The sequence below is a fragment of the Sciurus vulgaris genome (genome assembly GCF_902686455.1).
Source record: "Sciurus vulgaris genome assembly, chromosome: 5".
NCBI lineage: Eukaryota > Metazoa > Chordata > Mammalia > Rodentia > Sciuridae > Sciurus > Sciurus vulgaris.
The window spans coordinates 165,911,547-165,924,614 of record NC_136465.1 but is presented as its reverse complement, the minus strand read 5'-3'; the positions used below and the strand labels follow the sequence as shown (position 1 = coordinate 165,924,614).

The 13,068-nt window shown below is 45.9% G+C and overlaps 1 protein-coding gene across 3 annotated transcripts in view; it reads right to left on the bottom strand.

Annotated features, from left to right (window-relative positions):
* The window catches only part of RFX4 (regulatory factor X4), a 159,066-nt gene that overhangs the window by 75,483 nt on the left and 70,515 nt on the right, over nucleotides 1-13,068 (bottom strand). The window lies entirely within an intron of this gene.

Sequence of the window (13,068 nt, the reverse complement as noted above, 5' to 3'; positions counted from 1 at the left end):
GATTTAGCTGGGCACAGTGGCACACGCCTGTAATCCCAGTGGCTGGAGAGGCTGAGACAGGAGGATCGCAAGTTCAAAGTCAGCCTCAGCAAAAGTGAGGCACTAAGCAACTCAGTGACACCCTGTTTCTAAATAAAATACAAAATAGGTCTGGGGATGTGGCTCAGTGGTCAAGTGCCCCTGAGTTCAATCCCTGGCAACCCCCCCCCCCCAAAAAAAAAAAAAAAAAAAAAAAGAATCTGGATCAGGATCAGTTGGTGCTCAGTTCTTTTTAGGTTGGATGCCCTTTGGCAAGTTCACATGCAAAGGACTTACTTTCCCTATTTGTGAAATGGGAATGATAATAACCTTTACCTTGGGGAATGCTTTTGAAAATTTAAAAAGTAAACATATGTAAATAATTTGCAGCAGAATCCAGCACTTAGTAAATACTCTGTCTTGTCCATTATTACCACTGACTATTTTGATGCCTTGTGTCCTACTTCCATGGACTTGACTTTTCAAGTCTAACTGAATTCTTCCAGAGCCTCTTCCCTTTTAGCTCAGTATTGAGCAGACACGTGTGGTCAGAGAGTAGCCTGTACACTGCACTCCCTGGAAGAGAATAGCGGATTTCCCACACTAAGCCATAAACCTCAGGAGCTTTCTCCAGAGATGGGGATGAATCTCTTTCCCTCTATTCTCACTGTCCTTCCCCCACGCCGGTACGCTCATCAAATGATTGACTCACTCAACAGACAGGTACTGGGGCCCTGAGAGCTGTTTGAGCTTGGACATACCATTCAACCTCTCTCTGCCTTAGTTTCCTTGGTATATGTGAAGACTCGGGAGTTAGAAGGCACCCCCTAACTGGAGAGACAGGTGATGGTGCCCCCAACTAAAGCAGCCTTTGTGTGATGGAAAAGAAGTGGCCAAAGTAAAGAGGAATTGAGAACCCAGAGTGGGTGGCAGGAAGATGGCCCGTTTCAGTGTGTTAGGGAGCTGACCTCTCCACCGTGGAGAACTGGTGGGGCAGCAATTCATCTGAAAATGGATGAAAAAGATCACAGGATGTTTAGAGAAGCTGATGTGATAACATCCAAAGCCACTTTGGGAAGTAAAAAAGAACCTTAAAAATATTCTGTTGATAAAGCGTTGTATCATGAGTGATATCTCGTAAGTGAACAAAACCGATCTGGTTTTTCTGTGCATTCTGTGAGGGTGCCACTTTCTTAGGGAACGTACCCCAGTGTCTTTCACGCTAACTCCTGTTAAACTGAGGACCTGGGCTTCTAGCTTCCTCTCTGTCCCTCTCAGGTTGCTGCACCCGGATAAAATGCAATACGGAAGGTGGGCTGATGACAGCCTTCTTGAAACACTTGGACCCTGTGTGTGGTCTGGGAGTGCATCAGGCTTAGTGGCCCTATCACCCTGGGCTGACAGATGGCCACGCACTCTAGATCCTCATCATGGGACTGGTTTCAGAGCTGGGATCTGACGTGGCTGCTCATGAAGGTGCGACACTGACAGAGATGATGGTGTAGATAAAGGGGAGACAAGAAAAGCATGTAAGTGGAGCTGGGGGTTCTTCACATTGGTTAGAAACGTGAGTGACGCTCTGGGTTCTGAGTTTCCTAACCACCCACGCAGAGAAGATAATAGAATAGGATTACAAGAGTCACAGTGTTATCAAGAGAGGTGCATGCTACGTGCTGAGCTCTGCTTTTCTTATGCTCAGCCCTGGAAGTTTCTCCTAGGCAAACGGGCACAGCAGTGAGGCACCATATTGGACCTCTGGTGTTGGTGGACGTGATGAAAATAATACTCAGGGTTGTCAAAGCCGCAGTAGAACAGGAGTGCTCAGATTGCTGAAGACATCGCTTATTAGTACCACCCTTCCCAAAGGCATTTTTACAATGTATATCAAGAGCCACAAAATACTCATTTTTAAAATCTATTAGTTCTAAGGAAATCATTTAAAATAAGAAAAAATCAAGTGTGAGACTACTAATGAGGGTGAAAAACTAGAAACAATATGAATGTCCAGTGACAGGAAAGCAGCTAAATACAGGACAGCACACGCACTCAACAGAACTCACATGCCATTAGAAATGATGGCTACAGAGCCATCATGATGTGAAGAAACGCCATGACAAAATGCCAAGCGAAACAGCAGACCTAAACCACGTGTATGCTGGGGCTGTGATTTGTGTTTGGACAAATATAGGAACACACAACGGAACATGGGGAAATACAAAGGGCATTTGTTCAGGTAGGGGATGGTGGGTAGAACAAAAGGTTTTGGATGACATTTGTGAACTAAGTCGACTTTCTATGCAAACGGAAAAGGATTTTCTTATTAGAAATATTTGTAATTGACAAAGGAAGTTCCAGAAAATCTGGAAAGCAGCATAGAAAATCTACCAGCTTGCTACAGTGCTAGTTTTTCTTGTCCTTTTCTCTCTGAAAAGTAAATCACTCCCCATTCCCTGCAAATCAGCTGTAAATAATAAAAGAAAGCAGCATTGTTGTGTTTGGTTGCTAAGTCTTATTATTACTTGATTTAAGAGACTGGGCTGAGTTCTGAAACCCTCCCAAGAGTTTATTCTAATGGTATCCCACACAACATCCTCAAAGCACACAGGCAGAGCCCTGACGCCTGCTCTAGGCCAAGGGACCAGGACTGCAGGCTGGGTGGGACCACTGGGAAATGGGACAGGTCTTCTGAGGCCATTCGTCCCACTTTTATGCATTGATACAGCACACAGGCCATGTGTTTGTGATCCCCTGCACTGGTGTGACAGGGGCTGGGAATTCACTGACCTGTGATTAAATCTGTGCCAGGGTTTTTACTTATTCCTTTTGAATGGTATGTGCGTCCATGCAAGCCGTTTGCACCTTTGTGACCAGTATCACCTGCTGAGTCACCCAAGACAGGCTCCTCAGCCTGCTTAAGCAGATGTCCGTTGGTTCTGCCTTCCAGACGTCTCCTGCACCTTCTCCATTCCCCTGACCCCCACCAATCGTCTCTGCCCTGGATGACAGACTGGCCACCCTGCCACCATTCTTGCTACCTCACCAGCAGGCTCTGTCTAAAGGGCAAATATGATCATTTCATTTCGTCCTTGGAGGTGCGAGGTACCTCTCACTGCCTACTCTGGATAAAGTCCAGGCCACTCTGGCTGGTCCATGAGGCCCTCTGCCATCTATTCCTGCCTAACTTCCCAGACTCAAATCCAGCCACCACCTGGGTGCTCCCCAGGTTCCATACTGGCACCGGTCTTGCCATTGTTCATGCTGTGTCCCCTCCCACCCCCGAGAAGCTCCTCTCCTTCTTTGAGTGTCTCTTACTTTCCTTGCTTCATGCCCCATGAAGCCACAGGAGCGCCCGCCTGCTCCCCTAGTGCCCTGGGAGGCAGACCATGGTTATCACATGGGCTTTGGCTTCAGGCTCACTGGGGTTGCAGTCCTGGTTGAAGCACTGTGCCAGCACTTTACCCGGATCATCTCAGGTAATCACCGCAGCAGTCCAGCACCAGACTCCGCTGCTGTTCCCTCTGTACAGATGGGTAAACTGAGGCATGAAGAGCCTAAGCCATCGTATGGAGCTACACAGCTCACAAGATGCAGACCTGCTATTTGAATGCTCCCAGTCTGACTGGACACTCTACCACACCAACATTATTGCTTCTGGATGAACAAAATCGTCCCCAAACCCTCATCCCTTCCCTCAGCAGCAGCCTTCATATCCTAGGTCGTATCCTGCATTCCCACACTGAGTGAATGCGAGGAACGAGATGAACTCTTGTTTCCGTCTTCAGCGAGGGTTTCTCCTGGCTCCCTGCACGGCTCTGAGCCTCCTTGGAAATGCTCTGGCAGCCTCTGTCTGTGCAGGCTCCATCTTGCCCTGTTCCTGATAGGCTAGGGAAAGTGGGAAACAGGCCAGGGGATGGTGACATCAGCAGGCAGCCTGATATCTCCTCTTAGATGGCACCTGCTCACATCCTGGAAAGTGGAAATGTGAGGACTGGGGACATAGCTCAGTGGCAGAGAGTGTGAGACCCAGGGTTCCATCCCTGGCATTGGGAAAAAAAAAAAAAGAAAATCATTCGGTTGGATAACTGAGGTCACCAAGTAGATTTGCGGTTGGCATGACCAGATCATTACCCGCCACGCAGAGGTCTCCAGCGTTCCTCCCAGGCCGCCTGAGTCCAGTAGCCTGCATTCCTCCATCCTCTCTCGACACCTCCTGACTACCTGGTGTTGCACGGTTCTCTGAATGCTTCCCAGTTACTCCCCGCTGCACTCCCCTGTCCCTCCTCACCACCACGTCCCTAAAGGCCCCCTGCCTTCCGCCCCGCCCCCAAGCATGCACTCCACTCTTCCAGGAACCCTTTCGGAGGCCCTGACCAAACGGTGTCTGCACCTGCCACTTTGAATCTGCAACAGTTCCACCCTCCCTTGACCACAGTCTGAGCCGACCTGCATCCTCCCGTCTCTGGGAGCCTAGGACCATGATCCTCGCCTGCACTGTTGCCCAGGGTTCCTCACCACCCTGCTTCCAGCCTGCCCTACCCAGGCCCGGGGCTCCAGCCCAGCACGTCTCGCATGGTTCCCTGCGCGGCACTGTGGTGCTGGACTTGCCCACGATGTGTTCTTTTTGGCTCATGCCCTTTCTCTAGCCCTTTGCCGCCTGATGTCCACTCACCCTTCAAAGCTCAGCTTGCACCTATTTCCTCCCAGACGTCCTTCCTGGGTGACTTGTTTGGTGACCATAATTATCTGGTCCATAGAACCTTCTTTTAAGTAATTTGTTTTTAAATTGAAAAATAAAAATCGTATGCCTTTATGGTAGACGGTATGATGTCCTGACATGTACGTAAGTGTGAAAGGGCTAAATTGAGCTAATTAACATATGCATCACTTCCCAGACTTCTCTCTGTTTAAAAAAATTACTCTCAGCAATTTTCAAGACATTGCTAGTAACTCTAGTCACGGTCTGTGTAGCAGATCTCTTGAACTCACTCCTCTTTCTAACTGAAGTCTTGAGGGTTTCAATGAGCACCTCCCAGCCCCTCCACAGAACCTCTGTGGATAGTCAGCGGTCCACTCGGCTCTACAAAGTCCTTCCCCGGGCCTCTCACACTCTACACCAGCTGGATCTCCGGCCCATCTTCTACGATTCCTCGTGTTCAACAAGCTGCAGCCTCAAAACCCACAACAGGCTGCCTAACGGAACCTGGCTCGGATCATTCAACAGCAGCCTCTGTCGGACTCCTACTCTAAGTGGATGCTTTGCAGGGCCCTGAGGGATACGACCTGAGCACAACAGAAACAGCCTCTGTTAAGGAACTTACGCCTCATTGTGAGAAGACCAAAATGAAACACATGAAAAAGTCACTGTCTTATATCAGGGAAATGCCACAGAGGGGAACAGATGCCACTGAGGGACAAGGGAACGTGGAGGTGGGGGTGTTGTTTTGCTTAGAATTTTGAGGACTCAGGGGTAATGTGGCATATGAGTGATGATAAAAGGAAGGGAGGGAATGAACTCTGGCCACCTGCAAGAAGAGGGAGCAGCCAGTGCAAAGGTCCTGGGGTGGGAGTTAGTTTGACTTATTTCAGGAAGAAAAAGAAGGCCAGTGTGGCTGATGGGACAGGGCTCATGTGGGACTTTGCAGGCCTTCTGAAGCACTTCTGCTTTTACTGAGTGAGATGTTCCCATCTCACTTTAGAAGGATTCACAGAGGGGAGTAAAGATGAGATCTGACTGTATGGAGAATTGACTGTAGGGGACAAGGGTGGAAGCAGGAGGCCAGTTAGTAGGCTATTGCAATAGTCCAGGCAGGAGATAATGTGGCTGAGTACATTAATTCATTGACTCAATAAATGAAAGAATGAATGAATCATTCCTTTTGTCATTGGCCACTGAAGTTGTTGTCAGTGTTGTATTGATATAAATAATGCTATAAGCAATAGCTTTGTGCATAATGATTTTTCGTTGATATTTTATTCTTTCCTTTTTTCTCTCTCCCCCGCCCCCATCATAGTTTCCCAGATGGAAAGCTGTTTGATCAAAGGGGAGAAACATGTCTATGATCTTAAAACACACTGTCAGATTGCTTTCCAGGAAGTGTAGAAGGGCATTAACACTTTTTAAAAATGTGCTAAACTGCAAAGCAGAAAAACCTTTTGTTCTTTCTTCCACGTGAGCATCAGTTCCTTCCTCTATTAAATGGATGCTCGGCTCACCTCACAGGCTCGCAGCAGGGTGGGGGGCATCGGAGAATGGTACCAGGCTGGTCTCCTGGTGGAGGCAAGAGCTCAGGCAGGCAGGCTTTCCCGGGGCCCTGGCTGGAGCGGAGGGAGAGCTGAGCGGCTGCCAGGTGGGGCTGGGGAGGGTCCATCTGCTGGCACCCCACACTGCCTCCCCGGCCGCCACCCTCCTTTTCCAGCCCATTCTCCTCCACACCCCGCTAGCACTGTGCCCTTCCATCGTTGCATGTTTTTTAGGACATCCTCATTCAGCCCGGTTTCAGGTTTTTGCAGCACGTGGCGCTTTCCCAAGCAGTACGTTTGTGTGGTTGGAATATTTGATTCTGGCTGTGAAAACTCTTTTACCTAAAAATATCTGATGGCCAAATCCTCTCCTCCTCTGAAAAGAGAGACAGGCAATTTGAAGTAAGGAGAGGAAGCTTGTTAGGAGTCGGGTGGGGGATGGGAGGAAGCGTGGTACCCGGGCACATTTCACCCAAATGGAGGTCAAGACTTTTCCCACTCGGAGCAAAGAAAGCGCTGCTGCAGATGGCACCCCCTCCCCGCAGCCGCAACAAAACCCTGGGCTGAGGGGGCTTGGCTCTTTTTTTTTTTTTTTTAAGTGTTTCTTATGGGCTGCAAATTACAAATTATTCTCTTCTCCTTTCACCAAATCATCAACTGGTCCCTGAATCTGAAAGCCCAGCACAATTTAGTTTGAGTCTCAAAATGCGACGTCGGTTCGGCCCCACGGAGGCTGTTCAGCTTTTAATTTCTGGAGCAAGACTCAGCAAACAGTAAAACACTTTTGTGGAGCTGTGAAAGTTGAGCTTCGCGGTTTGATAAATGAGCAGACGGGCAGGCAGCCCCTCTTTCTCTTTTTGTATGGATTCAATGAAGCCTGCCTAAAGAACACCACATGCTGTTCTAGCTACTGATCTAACATTCCGCAACATCCCGGCCTTCCAAATTCTCTTTAATTACTCGCGAATCCCACCCTTCTCTCTTTCAGCCTGGGCAGACAGAGCTGGGGGTTCTGGGGGCTGGGGTGGGAAGCAGAGAAGCTGCAGGAGTTCTTTGAGGTGGTGGTCGAGTTATTCATCTGCGCCCTCCAGCCTGCGGGATACCCACCCATGAGTTTTATGGGTGCAGTTCTTAAAGCAACACGACTTGTCAGCAAAGCCTTTGGGAAATGACATTTCTAAACCATCCCTCTCCTGTGGGACGAGGAAGGGGAGCGGGGAAAGAAGGGACTGACACCACTGAGCATTGCTGGGTGCCAGGCACTGACCAAGGTGTCTTAAGCTCAGTATTAAACTTTATTCACAGAAATCCCTGGAGCAGAGGACAATGAAGCCCACTTTACAGGCAAGCACGGGAAGCTTTATAAGACAGTTGCTTGGATTCACAGACTGGTCAGAGGAAGAAGCAGGACTCCCCTGGCTCTCCTCTCCTCCACCTGGAGTCAGCAGGTGTCCACTCACTGCATGAATTCCCCCTGTCCTGTGGTGGCACTGCCTCAAAAGACACTCCAGAGCTACACGAGAAAGTCGCTCATTACTCTACAGATTGCCTTTGTTGGTGATCCTACGCTACACTGTGGCCATCAGTTTGATCTCCAAACTTAGTCATCAGATTTTTTTGGTTGTTTCCATAAATTCAATCCACCCTCAGTAGGCAAAGATTCTCCAGTGAGAAGTGATCTAAAAGAAATTCCAGGGCGAAGGAAGAAGAACAAATCCCCCCACTCGTGGGCGGAGACAAAGCTCAGGTGTGCATCAAGAGTCACGTGTGCTGAAAACAGCTTCCCAAGAGGGCTGCGGGTCCCAGTCCAGGGGTCTTCTGGGTGTGGGAGAAGAAAGGCTTTTCAAGTAGCAAGAAAGGAGAAACACTTCCTGTTTTATAACTGTGTACCGTGGAATCTCGCGGCTCCTTATGCAAACACTTCAGAAAAGATTTTTTTGAACAAGAGATGGAGAAAAATGATCAGGGAAAGAAGTTGGTTAAAGGGATCTAATTGTCACAAGTTATCTGGAAGCAGGTACTCATTTGCTTTTTTGACTATAAACCTAGTCCCTTTTCAGAGGAGAAAAACGCATGGTAGGTGAGGGCTTTGAGACATACTGCCTCAACGCTTCCATTGTGAAAGGAGTGTTTGCCAGAGGAATTCAGCTATTGCAATGCTACCCAGTTAACATTCTTTTTTTTGGGGGGCGGGGTAGCATTTCCTGGATGTGGTACTGGGGATTGAAGAGACAGTGCTGCAGGTTCCAGAGGAAATTTCTCAAGGGAAGTTTCATAATTTCTATGAGAAATTCATATTGAATGCAAGGAGGCAGAGGCAGAATTTCAAATCACATGGGTGGATGGATGAAGGATTCTGTGAAAACCCCAGGGCCAGAAAGTTCATAGAGAACCTGTTATCTGTAGGGCAGCAGCATGGGTGGCAACTGCAGGAAGTCCAAAAATCCCATGCGGACCCAGCCTTGTCTTGGGCTGCCTGGATCAGGTGTCACGCATGCATGAAAGAAGACAGCCATCACACACTGATTTAGCTAGAATGAGGTGAGTTACATAAGATGCAGGTTAAGTTAAAAATGGAATAATTCTGTAGATCATAATAAGAAAGGGTGCGGGAGGAGATGGCAGTATGTGTGATGTGGGAAATTTTTAGAACAATTGTTCTCAAAATTGTTCAGGAGGAAGGGCACCTAGAAGGGTTGGAACATTGACATGTTGGTGATGATATGTTAAAGACACGATGCACTGAAGTAAAGGAATGTTGCTACAATACACTGAAGTCAGGATTATAGCTAACGTGTACTGAGCGTTTATATTTACCCGGCACTGTGCTAAGCAGTGTCTTTAAGGCTGGTATCTCAGCAGTTCTCCAGGTGGTTGCTAGCGTTATTCCATTTGATAGCTGAAATAACTGAGGCTCAGAGATATTAAGAAATTGCCTAAGTTCATGCAGCTAGTTAAATGGTGGAGCCAAACAACTTGACTTCAGAATTTTTACAAAGCACTATACTGAAAAAAAACAATAAGCAGAATATGCACTCTGGTGTGAAATCAGATATTCTGATTTAGACACTCCATAGCATGTAGCAAAAATTAAGAAAAACATGTAAGTATTTAAAGATTTAAAATAGAAAATTCTGACTGTGTGATTAATTTATTTTTCTTTTGAAAATTGCAAAGAGATCATTCCTGAAGGATCCTTCCAGAATGCCCTCATTTTCTGCTGTGTCACTGTGCAGATGTGCAAGTGGCACCCACCCACAGATGAGGACAAGAGGCAAAGATGGGCAGATTGAAGGGACTCTCAAAGGAAAAAGCCATCATGTCAATGAGAAGACTGACTCATCTCCACTCCAGGTGTACACCACTGCCGAAGCACAGGTCCAAAATGGAGGGCTCTTCCTCATTGCTCAGATGACCAGCAGGGAGGACGGAGCCAAATATTGGAGGAAGAGCCACCTACAGCCCACCCTGCCAATGACCTCAAGGCCTCATTGGAAAAAGGCAAGATGGAATTAAACTGAATTCATACCAGTATGCACACCTGTCAGCCCAGCTTCCCTTTATCTTGTCTTCTTGTCTCTACTGTTGTCTTTCCACCACCCCATCCTGCCAGTTCAGCTCTTGGGGGCATCCATCCCTACCCTTAAAAGCATTAATTTTGGAAAACCCATTCAATTCTTCTAGGTCTTAATTACCTTATCTGAAAAGTAAGATCACACTACCAATCTCTAAATCTCATTAACATATTAAACTCACACATATTGGCCAGGTGTGGTGGCACATGCCTATAATCCCAGTGGCTCAGGAGGCTGAGGCAGGAGGATCAGCAGCCAGCCTCAGCAACTTAGCAAGGCCCTAAGCAACTCAGTGAGACCCTGTCTCTAAATGAAATATAAAAAAGAGCTGGGGATATGACTCAGTGGTTAAAAGAGCCCCCGGGTTCAATCCCCAGTACAGAAAAAAAGAAAAAGAAAGAAAGAAAAGAAACTTATATGTATTAATGAATTACCCTATTCTATTCTAGGTGCATTTTGAAGGGAACTGAGGAATCTGAAATGTCAATAAGCCTTCAGGGGAGGCATATTTTTGAGGCTAAATGATCTCTTTATGAATTGAATGACATCGTCACAACTGCCTAGTGCCTATCCATAAATTGGCCTTTTCATAAAAAGATCAACAACTTGCAATCCATAAGTCATGTCACCGTCATGCAGTCTTAGATGATCACATTGAACCACCCATTACTTCCCCAAAGTGATAAACTGAGGGGACAGATGCTTCCCCAGTTATGATGATCCAACTTCAGAGTTTCTGACTTTGAACTGGTTGTGAAAGTGACACACTTACAGCAGAAACCAAACTTCGAATTTTTAACTTTGATAATCTTCTGGCTAGAGATTTGCTGTACAATACCCCGTTGAGATGCTGGGCATTGGCAGTGAGTGGCAGCCACATGGTCATGTGGGTAAAAACCTATACTCTACAGTGTGCTGTGTTGCTAGCATTTTTGCGATATAGGTATTTGATAAATTACATGACATTCAACACTTTGTTTTAAGATAGAATTTGTGTTAGATAGTATTGCCCAACTGCAGGCTAATATAAGTGTTCTGAGCATGCTTAAGGTGGACTAAGTTATGGCATGATGTTTGGTAGATTAGCTGTATTAAATGCATTTTCAATGTATGGTATCTTCACTTACGGTGGGTTTATCTGGGTGTAACCCCACTGTAAGTCAAGGAGCATCTGTATATCCTACACACTTTCAGGATCCTGGGTTTCATTTTATAGATGTGACATGTAAAAGGATGCATGGATAACTGGAATGGCTTTATGTGGATAAAAATGGATGGTTGCCTACCCCTCCTTCTTTCTGACCAATAATTTTATTTCCAAGAGATAACAGACCACATTTTCCTGCCTTTTTGATAGCCAAGGGCAGCCATTGAGAGGTAAGGGAGAATCACTGGGTTGGGCTCTGGGAAAGTTCCTAAAGAGGACTGATTTGGCTGGGAGTTTTTGTCTTTGCTCCCGTTTCCTCTTTTATTTCTATTTATTGCTTGGAATATGGTTTTAGAGTCCAGAAGCCATTTTGGACCATAAAGTGACACAGAAATCAGAAACCATCTGTGAGGATGGTAAACCATAAACACGGGAGGAAGCTGAGTCTCCAGTACTTTTATCAACCTCTCTACATGGAGCTGGGTTATCTTTTCCTAGACTTAGTTTACGTAAGAAAAATAAGACCACTGTTTTTTTAAGCTTCTGTTTAGGAACAGGGACGGGTGAATTTTGCCCACATCCTCAACACAATTCCTAACTGAAAGACCTTCAGATTTCCACCCAGGATTTACTTTATAGAAGAGGCTCCAGGGTTTAGCTCCTTTGTATTGAAATCTGTCATCAACAACACAGATCCTAAAATCAGCTATCTCATCTTTACCTTGGAACAAAAACAGCATTTCTACATGTAAGGAGCTTGGGAAGTTGGTCACTCTGTCCTAAAAACAAGTAAAACCCTGAACAAACTAAAAAAATCAACAACTCTTCTTGGACAGTAAGAGATAGAAGGACACAGGCTAAATGACTGTCCCCAAGATGGAAGAGACATACACGGAATTGCAGCTTAATGAAACAGAGACTCATGAGTGGCAGCAGCCCTGGGACCCACTGTCAGAGTAGGAAAACCTGAACTGTAACTGCTGAGTTGCTACAGGTTCAGTGTGGATAAGTCTGAGAGTTAAAAATAACTCCAGGGGGACCTGGTAATAAGGGTCCCATACAATATTGACAGATTTACCCCCAGGAGCTCAACCAGGTTCCCACAGTAAATATGAGAAAAACCCACTTATGCTTCTGGCAGTGGGGAGGGGAAAAGGAACCATTTGAGACATGCCACAGTACTCTGTTCTTAACAAGGGCCCTCAGGAGAAACTAGTTAACTGGAGCTTAATCTTCTGGACTTTTATCAAAGCCTAATAAATCTGGGAGGAAGGGAAATATGCCACTCCAGTTAACTCTAGCCTTCTATGTGCAAGAAGGTAAACACACAACTAGCCAAATCTAGCAATCCAGGGTGGGGAGAGCTGAGAAATACCTATGAAATTCACATTCCAGTGGTGGAAACTCACTAAAGGACTGAGATCTAGTCATAGAACCAGAGAACACTACCCCCACACACACCTTACCACCACAATTCCAAAGGAATTTCTTTCAACTGATACATTGTGCCCAGGCAGCAAGTAAAAGTTACAAGGCAGACTAAAAGGTAAAAAACACAATTTGAAGAGACAGCAAACATCAGAATCAGACATGGCAGGGATTTTGGAATTCAAAATAATTATGAATAACTTGCTAATGGCCATAATAAAGAACAGCATGCAAGAACAGATGGATAATGTAAGCAGAGGGATGGAAATGCTAAGAAATGACTGAAAAGATATCCTAGAGATCAAAAACATTGTAGCCAAGGTGAATGCCTTTAATTATCTTATTGGGCGACAGGACACAGTTGAGGACATTATATCTGAGCTTGACAAACTCTGAAATACAAACTCTGAAAACAGAAGAGCAAAGAGGACAAAGACTGAGGGAATAAAAGAACAGAATATGAAGGACTATGAAGGCAATTATGAAAGATGTAAATATGCATAAGAGGCATATCAGAAGGAGAAAACAAAAAGAAAAAGAAGATTTTAAACACTCATACCACAACAGAATTAAACTAGAAATCAATAACAAATAGATAACTGGAAAATCCCCAAATACTAAGAAGCGAAGCAAAAACACTTCTGAATACACATAGGGCAA